Genomic DNA, 17,498 nt, shown 5'->3' on the forward strand with positions numbered 1-17,498 from the left:
CCTACGCCTTCTCTGTGTAGGTATTGGACACATCCCGTATAGTAAGTATATAATGCTTTTCTGGTTCAATGCTCCAGCACAGCCTAATATTTAAACTAAATGCATCTATTGGGCGCGGAAGGAAATATGCAACCTTGGCGTAGGTTCCTTGAGCGCAACCCACCTTCCGTTCCAGAGTACGTTTGAATGATTTTTTGTGTAGAAGAGTGCCACCTCGCGGCTGGCGCTGGCACACGAAGCCTTTCAAAGGAAAGTCAACGTAGGCAGACGGATTTTCTCCTACGCTTTGAAAAGGCCGGTAGCTCCTTTGCTGATTCCCAACACTCCTAGGGCTACTAATGGAAATCTAAAGCCGTAGATGTCCACAGTTCACTGTTTTTGCTACTAATGTTGTCGTGAAAACAATTTGGAAATCTTGTAAATAACTACAAAATAACTTTGTGCATGATAAACAACTTCCAAATGCACCCCTGTCTCCGATCTCATTCGTAGAAAAATTCATTCTTTTACCTCTTATCTAAAAACTATTCATTATCACTATACACTATCATAAGTGTATTTTAAAATACATTTAAAAAAAAAAACTCTAGTCATGATTCTGTGGATTTGAATTTGGGATTTTGTGACCCAATTAAAATATTTTGACATCCTACAGATACATTTGTAAATGATGCACGCAGTGATAATCTTTAAAACATGCTATTCAACCGTTTAGCAAACTAAGGTTTTGCATGGGCGCTTCCATTGCGAAAAGAGGTGCAAACCATGGCATCTATTTACTTACCATAATAAAAGCCCATTTGCACAGCACAACATTGTGCAGTATCACATGACTGCACATGCAAACCTTAGAAAATATATGCCTCAGTCTATTACACTATTGTTGAAATACTTGGAATGTGAAAGTGATAGGTAGGTCATGAACTTATCAGGTTCACTGCTTTAACAATGGTGCATGTCAAAAACGTGTGTTACACCAACCCAATAAAGAACATGTGTATGCTTACAGGTTCGCTAGCCACTGAACGGCAGTTTGAGTGCGATTTCTCTATATTTCTGTTTATAATTTGATAGACAACACTGCCACCATATGGATTTAAACAATATAATGCCCATAAATGTGTGTTGTGCAAAAATGGATTTTGGCCCATACCAAAATACTTACAATTATAGATGGGTAACTCTGAATAATACAGATTTTTTCCACGCAGCTGACATCACATGTACTGTATGCTAGAAATATATTACAAACGTTTTATTTTTCCAAACTATTTTTATTGAAGTTTTATTGAAATCGGTTCGAAATTTACCACGTACATATCTTTTTCTTATCTACACATAACATTTTTATTTATTCCGTCATTTACTGTAATTGACCAGGGCTATACTCTTTGACCAAGACTCATAACTACATTTTCTAACCCCAAGACAGACTCTGAGTTGACATATAATTCAGGACATCAAAAAACTAGAAAATGTTTTTGTTAATCGCAATATAGTTGTCTTGACGCAACTGTACAGTCCAATGGCAGTGTGCACATGAGCTTTGTTTGTGTCATACTGCAACGTATTGCCTAAACGGGGCTATACCCCTTGAATAGATAATGAATCTTTCTTTGAGGATGAAACTTCAAAATGTTCATCAAATGTAGACTAAGACTCACATCGGGAAATAAAGAGGCAATTTGACATTAACATTTTTTTCTTAACAAAAATAAGTTTTACTTATTTTCATAATTAGTGTAAGAAATTAGGTTTTTAATTGTGGGAGTCTAGCCCCTCGCAAGAAACAACTACAAGCCTTGTCAGAGTGAACAATAAAAGTCACTAAAAAAACTGTGCTTAACCATCTGGTAGCTTGGCACAAAGGTAGTCCGACTAAACTTAAAGGCACTGTGTTAAGAAGTATTTATGCAGCACACAAACAGAAGTAAAGTGAATACACTACACAAAAAAATCACATACCATTTTTGGAAAATAGAGAAAAAGTAATAAGTAAAATGGCACAAAAACCAGAGGTATGTATTTCTTAAGTTTTTGCTGAAAAACAGTACCCAAAAGAGCAAAGTGCCAATTTCAGGCATCTGGTCATATTGGCAAAGTCAAACATTAAGGCTGACTGCAATGGAGCACGGTTTGGAAGCATGAGGTGGATTGGGCACAGTTTCGGCTTACCTACGGACTTGTGAAGAAAAGTTCAGGAGAAGGTAGAGTTTAGTGGGGCAAGGCAGAGGCTGTGTCCGAGGACGACTCATACTCCCTGGGAAGCGCTGAACAAAGTCTCAATGAAGCCGTCCACAATGGCGGAAAAAATCTCTGAGCGTATGAAGCGAGATTGGCTACGACTGACATCGCTGTATGCACTGCCTGCAATGCACCCACAACACAGCTCATCTGATGATGTGACTGCTGGTGATGCATTACTGTTGTGGCTACACTTTATGTGTAGTAAGCATTCACACTGCTACTATCTAAACCCTAATTACTAGTTTCATGCAGAGACTCTGTCTGGCACCAGTAGCACCAAAATTGCGAACATTATTAAAAACTATTCTTTTCAACTAATGTTCAGTTAGGCCATGGGACCTGATATGCTATCTTAGTGCTGGGAGGCCCTTCTGGGTAGCCACGTTCTTTACAAATCATGGAGAATAGGACAGAATAGAATAGAATAGAATAGAATGGAATAGAATAGAAGAGAATAGTAGTGGTATAGCACTGGAGTTTAAAAAAACACGTATATGGTCACAAGAGTTGCACGTCTACTCATCTGGATAAGTTGCTGCTGAACATAGACAACTATGTGGCTGTCATTGTGACCTTACTGCCACAATCCACCACTTTGGTTACTAGATCATAGACTGCCATGGATATATCAGAGTTGGCTACTTTAAAAACGTAAGCTCAAATAGGTTGTGGGTAGTAATTTTCTAACTCCAACTCTTAATTTGCAGATGTGTTTTGCATGTATTAGTTCTCTTCAAAACATATCGCCTTCTGTATTGATTCTTAAATATTAAATAAATGTTCATGGCTTATACTAAGAATTCTGTCTCGTGGATTTTGCTGTGGTATTTCTTTAGGTTTACTTGTAATTGTGTTTAGTTGTAAAAAGCCCTATAACACTCAACACTGGTCCTGACTGGGACTAGTAATGTACTACTCAATCCTAGCCCTCCCAATCATTGCATGCTTACTGTAGCAACAAAATATCTGTTAGACCCTGCAAGCTGTGAAAAAATAAAGGAGTGCTGTTCCTCTACCATGGACATAATATGCATATGTCTGCTCATTAGTGTTCTGACACAATGTTGCAAATAACACATTTTGAGACATAATGCTGAAACTCAAGCAGTGGGCCATATCATGTTGTTTAGTGGATCTGGAAGTTATGTTTTGAAAGTAAAAAGTTAGAATATGTTGACCAAGATGTTTTAGAAGTTTTTTAAGACTCCATTGATTTAGCAACAATGGCAACAGGGAATGAAGTGCAGGCTTAATGTCCAAACAACACCTGGTAAGTTTGGTTAGAAGAGTCTACTACTAATTTTTAAAACATTGACTATGGAGAGGGATGAACCCCTATCTTCTCTGAGACCTCTTTCTGCATTTATGGAGAACATTGATGTGTCCCGTAGTGATGCACCATAATATCTTTAGTTCAACACTACTTTAGTGTTGCATCTATTTTTGTTAACTAATGTTAATTTAGTTGACTTGGTTAAATGAGTTTTAAACACAACATGACATTTAGGGTGTTTTGGTAATTGTTTCCTTCATTTCTGTCCCCTTTCAATTACTCCTATGTGATTCAGTGCCTTAGAGTCCTGAATGACCCCAGCATCTTGCTAATTTGACATACTTTGCATTTTCTACTTAGATCACTCATATCCTTATTTATCATGCCTGAAGACTCTACCCCCATTAAAAAAAATGTCTGTAGTCTGTACTGTGGAAGACAGGCCCAGATAATTGCAAATGCATCTTCCATATCTGTTTTTCTTAACCGGCTGGATGCTGGCTTGAAAAGCTAAATTGAATCACGCAGTTCACACCATTACACTGGCCACCTGGACATCTATCATCCTTGCCTAACCCCTACTTTTCTTCCACAAAACCACTGTTAGACCTGACAGCCTTAGGGTAGTCACCCCTAACTTTTTGCCTGCCTCCCTCCACTTTTTGGACTGTGTTTTTACTGGTTTTAGGACTCTGCGCACTTTACCACTGCTAACCAGTGCTGAAGTGCAGATCTTCTCTCCTTGAAAACATGGTGACATTGGTTTCTACCCAATTGGCTTATTTAATTTACTTGTAAGTCCCCAGTAAAGCACACTACATGTGCCTAGGGCCTGTAGATTAAATGCTACTAGTGGGCCTGCCGCACTGATTGTGCCACCCACTTAAGTAGCCCCTTAACCATGACTCAGGCCTGCCATTGCAAGGCTTGTGTGTGCAGTTTCACTGCCAATTCGACCTGGCATTTCAAAGTACTTGCCAAGCCATACACTCCCCTTTTTCTACATATAAGTCACCCCTAAGGTAGGCCCTGGTAACCCATAGGGCAGGGTGCTATGTAGATAAAAGGCAGGACATGTACCTGTGCAGTTTAGATGTCCTGGCAGTGTAAAACTCCTAAATTCGTTTTTACACTGCTGTGAGGCCTGCTCCGTTCATAGGCTAAAATTAGGGCTACGCTCATATACCATTTGAGTGGTAGATTCACATCTGAATGGAGTAACAAGGTCATATTTAGTAGAGTGGTAATACAAAATCCTGCTGACAGGTGAAGTTGGATTTAAATTACTATTTTAGAAATGCCACTTTTAGAAAGTGAGCATTTCTCTGCACTTAAATCCTTCTGTGCCTTACAGTCCACATCTGGCTATATGAGTTGACAGCTCCCTTGTGCATTTCACTCATACAACCCCAAACACAAGATGCTCAGTCACACCTGCACACATCTGCATACTGAATGGGTCTTCCTGGGCTGGGATGGTGGAGGGCCAGACACTTGCATTTGAAAGGACAGTGGCCTGCCCTCACACAATGTACTTCCAAACCCCCTACTGGAACCCTGGCAGACAGGATGGAACTAAAAGGGGACCTTGTGCACGTCGAAGCCACTCTTTGAAGTCTCCCCCACTTCAAAGGCACATTTGGGTATTTAAACAGGGCCTCTGCCCCTACCAACTCAAACACTCCTGGACAAGATACCACTGGTGAAGAAACTCTGAACCAGAATCTGCAACCTGCCAAGAGGAACTGCCTGGCTGCCCAAAGGACTCATCTGACTGCTTTTCTGCAAAGGGCTGCTGCCCTGCTGTTGCCCTGCTGCCTTGCTGCCCTCTGGCACTGCTGAGAAGTGCTCTCCAAGGGCTTGGATAGAGCTTGCCTCCTGTTCCTTGAAGTCTCAGGGCCAAAAAGATTTCATCCTGCAAAGAATTCCTTGTGCAGTGAAAATTCAACGCACAACCTGCCAGAAACGACGTACAGCCTGCATCGTGGTGAGAAAATTACCGCACGCCAAACCGGAATGACGCAGCCCGACTCCCCAAGAGGAGATTGACGCAGCGCCAGCGTTGCAACCAGAACTTCAACGCACGGCCCACTGGATTGAAGCATAGCCAAGCCCAAATGACGCAGCCCGACTTCCTGTGAGAAGAATCGATGCAGCACCTGCCGAGCAACAGAAATGTCCCTGCATCGCCCACCGGATCGACATAGCCCCTGTGACTTCGTCCTGCATGCCCAGTATTTCTCCGCATCATCTTTGGGGCGTCCAAATACCCAGCAACCCGAAGAGGATCCAAGTCTTGGTGCCGGAAATCGACGCAAGGCCCTGTCTGCGTGGAACAATATTGACGTATCGTCTGTGTGCCCCTGCAGAAACCGACGCACACCTCCACATTTTCCACACATCTCCTCCTCTGCGGCCCCTTGCTGATAATTTAGACGCAAACCAGGTACTTTGTGCTTGCAAGATACCCTTATTGCTTTTTAAGAACTTAAGACTCTTTTCATCCTTTTCTAAAGTGATATTTCAATGTGTACTTATCAAATCTTGATCGTTTTTGACCTACATTTAACCAAATAAATAGTCTATATGTTTCTAAACATTGTGTGGTGTATTTGTGTGGTGTTATACTGGATTTCAGATAAAATTCAAACATAGAAATCGGTTGAGTTAGTCAGACATATACATAGTTTATCTAATAACTAAATGGGAGATTTATAATGAAACTGATACATTTTAAAGTACATTGTGAAATAATCACATTCAAACATATTCATGAAATAAACATACAATAAAGATGATATCATTTAGACATATCATACGTGTAGCCTGCATTTATATGATTTTAACTGAATTATTATTATTTTTAATAACATTAAGAATTTTCCAAATGCAATGTCATGTACCTACCAACTTCTCTGACAATCACTATTCCTTGATGGTGTCGCAGGTTTCCATCCCTGGCAATAACATCTGCCCACTGATGCTAGATCTGTGCGACACATCTTTTGACACCACAGACATCAGCCAAGACGAGAAGTATCCAGTCATGCAGGGGTTAGCCTTGTCCTTTTCTACCACCAGCTAAAATCAGTCTAGGGCGGTAGAGTACCACTAACCATATTAGTGCACCATACTCGTTTGAGTAAAATTTGTCAGGTAGACTGATAGTAGTGCTTCCTGCCTCAAAACCATAAAGTAAGTTTTGACAATTAAAAGATGGAAGATAAACAGTATAACACAACATATCTAACACAATACACAACTCCAACAACTCAAACATTCAACAGTAAACAGGGGATTAAAGAGACACAAGTGATGGACAGTAAGACTAATAACGTACACAACTGTAAGATATATCGACGTTGTACTCAGTGAACATTAGCTACCAGTGCCATCATATTTATTCATGCCACCATCGTTCTACTTTGCAAACAAAATTAGTTGTCTTGAGTTTTTATGTTGATGATGCATAGAAGAGTGAAAGGTAATTTAAGAAAATGTATAAAATGAATTTGTTTTTATTCTTTATCTTAGTAATAAGGAGTCTAAGATTAAGGTTATGCATATTAACTCCACCTATCTAGCCAGAGTTCAAAAAGATACAAAAATGTATCTGTCTAAGAAAACTATAAAAGTATAATCTACGCAATGTATTGTTGCAGTTAACATGCGTGGAATAAAAATTAATGAATATATCCAGAGATCCAAGCCTGGTGTCAATGGAAACCAGTCTCCCAGAATTATGGACACATCACCTGGAAGTCTCTTAGATATTTCTTATGTAAACACCATAACGCGTGAGCCAGTTCAGATCCATAGAGAAGGGAATGCGTTTTACTCTTGCATATGCTTACAGCTCGAGGGAAATATTACAACTGCTGTGCTTGGTGTTTAGCTGATGAGCAGAGAGAAAACAATTAAGTGGCCTATAGTGAAGCTGAATGCTTGAGCCGGCTTCCCATACTTTATATAGTGAAGCACGATCTAGCAACATGATACTGATGTACTGACCAGTAACAACCAAAATAGAAGGCCTGCCTGGCAGTGACTGCTAAGTGAGTGGTCGCTACTAGTAATCCTGCAAGGTGTGGCCACTATAGCGATTGTATTTGATATTGTCACTGCTACAAAAATAGTCAAAGCCATTAGTAGCTGAGGACTATTTTCATTGATCAGAAGTAGCTCTTATTATAGAAACGGTTGGAGACCCCTTGTGTATCTATTGACCACTTTGCAGATCATCATTTGGTCAGACCCTGGGACAACAGAATAAAATGTCCATTAGCACCACAGTCGGGTTTTAGCAACCCCTGCCTGTCCATGCACATCCCAACATATTTTGAGACTGTAAACATTTTATACAGAACAATGTATAGGTGATTATGCGGTGTAAAGAGGGTACTAACTGGCAAATTTATGTATCCAGTATATGTTTTGTGTGCTTATCTTTTCAAATGTATTTACTGTTTTAAAAAATAATCTATATATTGTGTCTGATTTATTTTATGCATACAAACATGACAATTATGACGTCTTTGTGTCCGGTGGAGGCTGTGGTCTCAAGATCACAACTTACAATGCACCTGGATGCTGAAGCTTATGCACAACATTACTTGAATCTCTCTGGTGTCTGCTTGTCATGCTGATGAATTTTGATTGACAATTCAATCCATGCAGAGTCGAAGACACAATAATGATAAAAACAAAACGTAAGATACATTTTATTTTGGTAACTGTAATTCAACCTACCTAGAAATACTAATATCAGGCAATCATTCCTTTGTGTATGTCTTTGAAATGTGTATGCAATAAGTAATATTATTACATCTTCCATGAAGTGCACTTATACGATCCTAGTGATTACACAGAGATTAACATAATTACATTTACAGCATCCATGTATAGCTTAAATCATCCCTTCACAGAATAAAAACATTTACCATGTACCTTTAAAAAACAACTTGCTCAACATATTTTTCTGCTTATGGCATATGTGATGCAACCCTTGAAAAAATTATCTCAGTCTCAGTCATGGACACTGTCAGGACCCTTTCAAATGGCAGCGGGGCAAGCAGGAGTTACTGGCCCAGCCGTGGGGCCTAAGCCCCTTTACTACTGATGTCCTGGGGCCCAGCCTACTATGGATTCTGAGCAACTGGTCCAAATGTCCTTCAGTACTTGACTCACAGGAATAGCGTTGTCCGAGTGATCCAAGGCTCGCTTGGAGGGGAGGTGGATATAGGGAGTGAACACACACTTACAAGTCAAAATACATGCAGAAGCAGCAATAAATTATTGTCCAACCGAATCCTCACTTTTATGGAAAAAGAGAAACATTTTATTTTACAGCTAATAACACAAATGCATATATGACATTCACATATAACTATACAGCCCCCTGAGGTTAAGGCTCTGCTGTTTCTTAGGCAGTTCCCTATGTACCACTCCTTCCTGGCTCCTAGTGATAGTGGTTATTCTCCATTCACTATAGGCAACATCCAGGGTAAGCCACACTAGAATTCTGAGTCTCAAGAGCTCTCTCTGACTCTATATTAACCCCTTGGATGCGGGTGTCGGCCACTGGCCAACGCCCGCACTACCTCCCTGGTGCGGGTCACGACCAGTGGCCGACACCAGGGAGGGGGTTAATAAATCCTCGGGTGCGGCGCACCCGAGGATTTATTTATTTTTATTTTTTCCCTGGGAGACACAGAAGCTCTTCCGTGTCTCCCCCCACCCCCCACCCGCCCCTTTGTGACATCAGCGCGCCACAAGGCGCGCTGACGTCACTTTGTGGATTTCCCCATCGGAGCAGGAAGCGGCCGCAATGGGGAAAACGGCCACAAACGGCCTTCCCCACGTTCGGGAAGGCCTCGTAAGAAAGGGGAGACTCTCCCCTTTCTTACAAAGCCTTCCTGAAAGTGTTTCCTGGCCCCCGATCGCAGCTGTGGGTCTAAATTATTTATTTTTTTTAAACAAAAAAAGAAAAATAAATGGACAGGGGTTCGCCCGTTGCAGCTTGCGTCTTCAAAGCAATGCACATACTTCAACTGACGCTTTTCAACTGTAGCTTGTAGGCAGCAATAAAAAAGTCAAGTAAGTATTATGATTATGTTTCTGATACAAACGGGTCAGACTTGTCTAGTGGGAGTTTTAGTGCCATAAAGAAGCGCAGAAGGTTTATATGCCTACTACAAAGAGCAAATCTGTATTTTATGTAAATAGCTGAGTACATTAGTAAAGTCAGCCATTACCTACGCTATAAAACAAATGAAATCTATGTGCGGGGGGAGGGCGGCTATGGAGAGATGAAGGGCACTTTTGCTGGGTGGTAATGAAGGAATCCGAGGAGGAGGGAGTGGGAGCACCAATAATGATTGTTGGGCTGGGCGCAGGAGGTGCTAAAGACTGTGATGAATGGAATGTGACAAGGTGTTTTTTGAGAGTCTTGAAAGAACGTGCTGATTGAGGGAAGAAGCGCAGGTAAGGTGGCCTCTACTGTTGCACGTATCTCACACACACCATCGATTTTGTGACTGTCTACGTAGGCTAGTGTTTTAGAGCAACAGTTTAGCCAATAGCAGAGATGGCATCTTGATGGATGACTGCTGTCGTCACTCGGGTTATAGAGGACAGCTCTGACATAGGATCAGAGACTGAGACATCAGATACTGAGACAGCATCTGAGGGATAGGACAATGGCGCAGACTCTGGGAGTGATTTTTCAGTCGGAGGAGTCCCATTCGATAACTCCTCTTCCAGTAAATTATGAGGGAGGTGATGAGGACAGTGCTGCTGTCCCTTCGCAAGAAGTCTATGCAACGGGGTAATAGTGGGTTAGCCCAACCCAGAGAGCAGGTGAATGCGGCGGCAAGCAGAGAGAGAGAGTGCTCTCTTGGGAGCTCCCCAATTTAGTTCAGCCCCAAATTCCACCGCCCAAATCGTATGGTGGAGACATCAAAATTATCTATCGCAAAACAAACTGGTTTTGTAAGGCAGGCACCTGTGTTTTTGGTTCTGGGTTCGGCGGCCATATAGAGAAACACACTAAACCCAAACATTTCTGAAAACTAGACATTCTGGGGAGTCCACAGAGGTGTGACTTGTGTGGATTCCTCAAAGTTTTCTTACCCAGAATACCCTGCAAAGCTGAAATGTTGAATAAAAACTCAATTTTTCTCGCATTTCTGTCACACAAACTACAGGAATATGCTGGGATCCACAAAATTCCTACCACCCAGTGATTCCTCACCTCTCCTGATAAAAACACTACCCCACTTGAGTGCCTACACCTAGTGCCTGCGTCAGGAATGCATCACCCCAGGGTCAACAGCTGCCTCATGTAAGGACCAACATTGACCGTTGTGTGATCTATTCCTGTCGCGGGCACCAGTCCTACCCACACAAGTGAGGTACCATTTTTATCGGGAGACTTGAGGGAACGCTGGGTGGAAGGAAATTTGTGGCTCCTCTCAGATTCCAGAACTTTCTGTCACCGAAATGTGAGGAAAATGTGTTTTTTTAGCCAAAGTTTGAGGTTTGCAAAGGATTCTGGGTAACAGAACCTGGTCAGAGCCCCACAAGTCACCCCAACATGGATTCCCCTAGGTCTCTAGTTTTAAAAAATGCACAGGTTTGGTAGGTTTCCCTAGGTGCCGGCTGAGCTAGAGGCCAAAATCTGCAGGTAGGCACTTTGCAAAAAACACCTCTGTTTTCTGTGAAAAAATGTGATGTGTCCACGTTGTGTTTTGGGCCATTCCATTCGTGGGTGCTAGGCCTACCCACAAAAGTGAGGTACCATTTTTATCGGGAGACTTGGGGGGACGCTGGGTGGAAGGAAATTTGTGACTCCTGTCAGATTCCAGAACTTTCTGTCGCCGAAATTTGAGGAAAAGGGTTTTTTTGGCCACATTTTGAGGTTTGCAAAAGATTCTGGCTAACAGAACCTGGTCAGAGCCCCACAAGTCACCCCATCTTGGATTCCCCTAGGTCTCTAGTTTTCAAAAATGCCAAGGTTTGCTAGGTTTCCCTAGGTGCCGGCTGAGCTAGAAGCCAAAATCTACAGTTAGGCACTTTGCAAAAAACACGTCAGATTTCAATGTAAAGATTCTTCTCTGAAGGCCAACCACTTTTGATGTATTGAATAACTCATAATAACACTTTGGGGGTCATTCCGACCTCGGCGGTCTTTTCTTCAGACCGCCGAGGCCGGGGGAGACAGAATACCGCCATTGCCGGCGGTATTCATGCCTCCCTATTCCGACATTTCCACTGGGCCAGCGGACGGTAACAGCGTTACCGTCCGCTGGCCCAGCGGAAATGGCACATCAACATTGCCGCCGGCTCGTAATAGAGCCGGCGGCAATGTTGATGTGCAGCGGGTGCAGTAGCACCCGTCGCGCATTTCACTGCCCGAAATTCGGGCAGTGAAATGCGCGACGGGGCTATGCCTGGGGGCCCCTGCACTGCCCATGCCAAGTGCATGGGCAGTGCAGGCGCCCCCAGGGGCACCCCCAGTCCCCTTACCGCCAGCCTTTCAATGGCGGTGTTTACCGCCACGGACAGGCTGGCGGTCGGGGACTCATAATCCCCAGGGAAGCGGTGCTAGCACCGCTGCCCTGGGGATTATGCCCGCCAGTTGGAAGCCTGGCGGGAAAGTGGAGGGGCCGGCGGTCTGACCATGGCTTTTCCGCCACGGTCAGAATTGCTGGCGGAACACCGCCAGCCTGTTGGCGGTGTTACCGCCAACATACCGCCGGCCGCCAGGGTCGGAATGACCCCCTTTATTTTTTGTCATGCTAGCTTCAAATCATCCTTTGTAATGTTACCATCACAGGCTAAAATAGCATTAACTAGCCCAACTACACATTCAGTGTCCATATTTTCCAAAACATCGTCTGAATGTTGTAATGGCATACGTGATAAACAATCAGCACAAGTGTTTTTCCACCTTGTACATATTTTACTCTAAGAACATACTCCTACAACTTAGAAAGTAAACACACCAGGCAAGCAGACACTTTTCCCAAACCATGTCCACCAAGTAGATACACTAATGGTTTGTGATCAGTGTATATATCACAACTGGTTCCCCTTATATAGGTTTTGAACTTTTGTACAGCGCACACACAAGCTAGGGCCTCCCTTTCAATAGTGCTGTAATTGGTTTCTGCTTCAGTGAGTGTTCTAGACGCAAAGGCTACTGTATTCTCCTGTCCTTTTACCCACTGACCAAACACAGCATCAAGACCCTTCAGGCTGGCATCCACAGTTATAAATGATTTCCCAAATGGAATGAAAGATTTCAGAGAAGGAGCAGATAAAACCAACTCTTTGACATTTTGGAATGCTGTAGTAATCTGATCATCCCAAAGAAATGTGTAGCCTTTTTTAAGTAATGTTCTAAAGGGTTAAACCATTAATGCATAACCTGACACAAAGCGTGCGTAATACTTGCACAACTCCAAAAATGAACACAGAGCATCTTTGTCAGTGGGAGGTGGAGCATCTCTGATAGCCTCTAAATAGCAAAGTTTTGGTTTTATACTATCTCCTGATATTGTGTGACCTAGATATTCCACCTTGAGTTTGCACTTGTCTGTTTTTATTGTCATAACACGGGATTAAAAAATGTTTAAAACTTTTTTCTAGACTTGAATATGTTCCTAAGCCGTTTCAGTATGAATAAGTATATCATCTTGAAATGCTTGAACATCGTCTATTTCCCCAAACAAGGTGTCCATCATCTTCTGAAAGACACTTGCCGCATGTTAGAAATGGGGTTTCTGGTTGGCTAGGGAATGCACCTAAGACAGGCAGAACCCACCCACTCTAGTCAGGGCGAGGGAGTTACACATCCAAGATAACCCCTGCTCACCCCCTTGGAAGCTTGGCACAAGCAGTCAGGCCTATCCCAGAGGCAATGTGTAAAGCATTTGCACAACACACACAACACACATGACGCACTATCCCCACCACAAAGGAAACACAACACCAAGGGGGTCATTCCAACCCTGGCGGTCGGTGTTAAAGCGGCGGCCAACCCGCCAACAGGCAGGCGGTGTAAAAAATGGAATTCTGACCCTGGCGGAAACCGCCAACAGAGACCGCCACTTTAACACTCCGAACACCACGGCGGGACAAACAAACAGCGCGGTGGTCACCGCCAACAGACAGGCGGGAGACAATGTACACCCTATCACAACCCACCAATCCGCCACCTTTTCCGGGGCGGTAGCCCCGCCGATAAAAACACGGCGGAAACAGACATTACGAACGGAAAACGCTCACCTCTACACACTCCACGAGGAATCTGGACAGCATGGAACCCAAACTACACATCCTACCAGCTATTGTCTTCCTGCTCCTCTATCAAGAACACGAACGCCGGCGCAGAAGACACCGGTGAGTACTGCACCTACGACACAGGGGAGGGGGGACGCAAAAAATTACGGGCACACACATACGCGACACACCCACCCTCACCCTCACCCACAACTACATACACATCAATGCAGAGCAACAACTCAGAGTGACACCCCCAAACCCCCCGGAAGAATGCAAAGACAAAATAAATTGTTCATGAATCTTGAAGTATATTGAACGGCTAAGTTAAAAAATATATCCAACATCCATAACTATATATACAAATGTAAATTGTCCTGTGCAAATTAGGTATCAGCCATTGTTCGTGGGCCAATGGGCCTAAACACATGGGCAAAGCCCACACACGATACCCGAATCCATTGGAGAGAACACTGCAGGGGCATCAGATATCAAAACTACAGGCACCTCAGGGGGAAGGGAAGGGGGGGGCACCTCAGCCAGATGAGTCCACGACGCCAGATCCATGAGGGGCCTCCATGGCCACTGTTCAATCCTGGGGAGTGCAAAGCCACAGTCTCACAAGTCTCTACAGTGGGTGGATTGCCCACTGTGCCATCTTGGGGAGTGCAAAGCCACAGTCTCACAAGTCTCTACAGTGGGTGGATTGCCCACTGTGCCATCTTGGGGAGTGCAAAGCCACAGTCTCACAAGTCTCTACAGTGGGTGGATTGCCCACTGTGCCATCCTGGGGAGTGCAAAGCCACAGTCAAACAAGTGGATTACAGACTCCACTGGTTCTGGAGGAGGCATGGTGCCCAGAGTGCTTCGTGCAGCCCTGGCCGACACAGATCCTGCCCTGCCCCTTCTGCCAATGGGCCAGCGGTGCATGAGACTGTGGTGCCCTGTCCAGCGGTGCTTGACTTGAAGGGCCCAGCGGAGCGGTGCAGAGACGGCGGTGCCCAGCGGAGCGGTGTTTGACTTGAAGGGCCCAGCAGAGCGGTGCTTGACTTGAAGGGCCCAGCGGAGCGGTGCAGAGACGGCGGTGCCCAGCGGAGCGGTGCTTGACTTGAAGGGCCCAGCGGAGCTGCGCTTGTCTTGAAGGGCCCTGTTCAGCGGTTCTTGAGACGGCGGTGCCCTGTTCAGCGGTGCTTGTCTTGAAGGGCCCTGTTCAGAGGTGCTTGACTTGAAGGGCCCTGTTCAGCGGTTCTTGAGACGGCGGTGCCCTGTTCAGCGGTGCATGTCTTGAAGGGCCCTGTTCAGCGGTTCTTGAGACGGCGGTGCCCTGTTCAGCGGTGCTTGTCTTGAAGGGCCCTGTTCAGCGGTTCTTGAGACGGCGGTGCCCTGTTCAGCGGTGCTTGTCTTGAAGGGCCCTGTTCAGCGGTTCTTGAGACGGCGGTGCCCTGTTCAGCGGTGCTTGTCTTGAAGGACCCTGTTCAGCGGTGCTTGTCTTGAAGGGCCCTGTTCAGTGGTTCTTGAGACGGCGGTGCCCTGTTCAGCGGTGCTTGTCTTGAAGGGCCCTGTTCTGCGGTTCTTGAGACAGCGGTGCCCTGTTCAGCGGTGCTTGTCTTGAAGGGCCCTGTTCAGCGGTGCTTGTCTTGAAGGGCCCTGTTCAGCGGTTCTTGAGACGGCGGTGCCCTGTTCAGCGGTGCTTGACATGTGTCTCCAGGGCACCAGATCCGGCCATGACATGGATCTCACTCGCCACCCGACATGTGGCTGCCGTGCCCTTCGTGCACATCCGTCTTCTCGCTTGCAGGGCCCTCCTGTGCTGCCGTCCCGGGCCCCTGGGTGTCCTCCTTCATCCCTGGAATGGGGCTGGTGGGGCCCTCCTGGGCAGCTCGCCTGCTGCCGGACTTGTTGGGCGTGCTGCCCTTGCCACCCTTCCCTGCTCCTCTGTGGCCCTTTCCTCCCTTTGTCGGTGTGCCAGGTGGCACCCCACTTCCTGACGGTGCCAGGGTAGTGCCCTTGGAGCCTGCTGTCTCTGGCCTCTCGCGCCGGTCACTGGCTTTTCTGGTTTTCTTTCCAGGGGGTGGGCTGGCTGTATCTTTAATGCTTGCCGAAGTAGCTGGCCTTGAAGGTGTTGGACTCCAAAATCCTTGGACTATTGTCCTTGTAGGTCCAGGTTTTGTGGTGGCTGAGGTGCTGGTTGGAGTCTTATGAGATGGAGGGGGTGGGTCAGGTGATGGAAAGAGGTTAATTTTGGACAGGAAAAACTTTTTAGGAGCAGTGGGAAGGGTAGGTGTAGTGGGTATGGGAGTGGAGGAAGAGGATGTGGTTGTAGGTGAGTCAAGTCTGGTGTCATTGGGTGCAGGTGCTTGTGCTGGAGGCTGTCGTGAGGTGGATGGCTGTTGGGTGGGTGGCTGCCTGCGTTTGTGTGGTTTGGAAGAGGGGGTGACAGACACACTGGGAGAGGACACAGGGGACGTGTAAATGGTAGTGGGGGTGGTGACTGCACGTGTGCGGAGTGTTCTGGTGGGTGTGCTGGTGATGGACGTAGTGGCCGATGATGTTGTGCATGCAAGTGTGAGTGGAGATGTCACAAGGAGGGAGGAGGGAGACGAGGAGGAGGGGGACACAGAGGAGGCCGTGGCTGTTGGCATGTCTGCATGTGGATGTTGCTTGGGTGTATGCTTGTGTGATGTGTGGTGCTTATGTCTGGATGAGCTTCCCTTGGGTGTTGAGGTGTGTGCAGGCTGGTCTGTAGGTGTGTCTGGGATAGGCAGAGGTACAGGGGTGTGGGACTGGGTTGAGGAAGTTGGAGGAGGGAGGCAGGAGACAGGGACAATGGCTGCTGTCAGTGCTGAGGCCAGAGCGTTGAACGATCGCTGATGGGCAGCCTGACCCGAATGAATGCCCTCCAGGTATGCATTACTCCGGTGCACCTCCCTTTCTACACCCTGGATGGCATTCAAAAGGGTAGACTGCCCAACAATGAGCGTCCGCAGGAGGTCAATGACCTCCTCACTGAGGGCAGCAGGGGTAACTGGGGCAGGGCCTGAGGTGCCTGGTGCGAAGGAGATGCCCACCTTCCTGGGTGAGCGGGCACAGGGCGAAGGCTGAGGGGCTGCTGGGAGGGTGGAGCTGGTGCGCAGGGTGGCGGCTGTACCTGTTGTTGCGGTGGGCACGGATGTTGCCGCCACCACAAGGGAGCTCCCTTCCAAGGACGTGTCTGTGTCGCTGGTGTCACCACGTGTCCCCGCTGTGGAGCTCCCCTCGCCCTCCGTCTCACTGGTGAACTCCGAGTCGGTTGCATGGCCCTCCATGGCCATGTGAGATGCAGCTCCCTCGTGCTCCGATGCCACTTCTCCTCCGCCTGATGATGCTAATGCACACATGAACAGGAAGACCACCAAAAAAAGGGGGGGGGAGAAATAAAGACATGTTGAGTGCATGCATTGGCGAGACAGTTGGCGGAGAGGACAGACACAGAAGCCCCCTGCACTACGCCGCGCACTTGGGGCTACTCAATCCGTGGGACATGGCCTACAAGCCTATGGATGACAAATCCACACATATGTGACGCAGGGCCATGATTAGCTGTACTAGGCAACCTACAGAGGTGGGGGGCGGGGGCACAGGGCCATGCCTAACGGAGGGGCCTAGCCTACGGAAATCGCCCTGGCCTAGGGTTAGCCACAACCCTCCTCCCCCA

The sequence above is a fragment of the Pleurodeles waltl genome, chromosome 3_1 (assembly GCF_031143425.1).
Source record: "Pleurodeles waltl isolate 20211129_DDA chromosome 3_1, aPleWal1.hap1.20221129, whole genome shotgun sequence".
In the NCBI taxonomy this organism is placed as follows: domain Eukaryota; kingdom Metazoa; phylum Chordata; class Amphibia; order Caudata; family Salamandridae; genus Pleurodeles; species Pleurodeles waltl.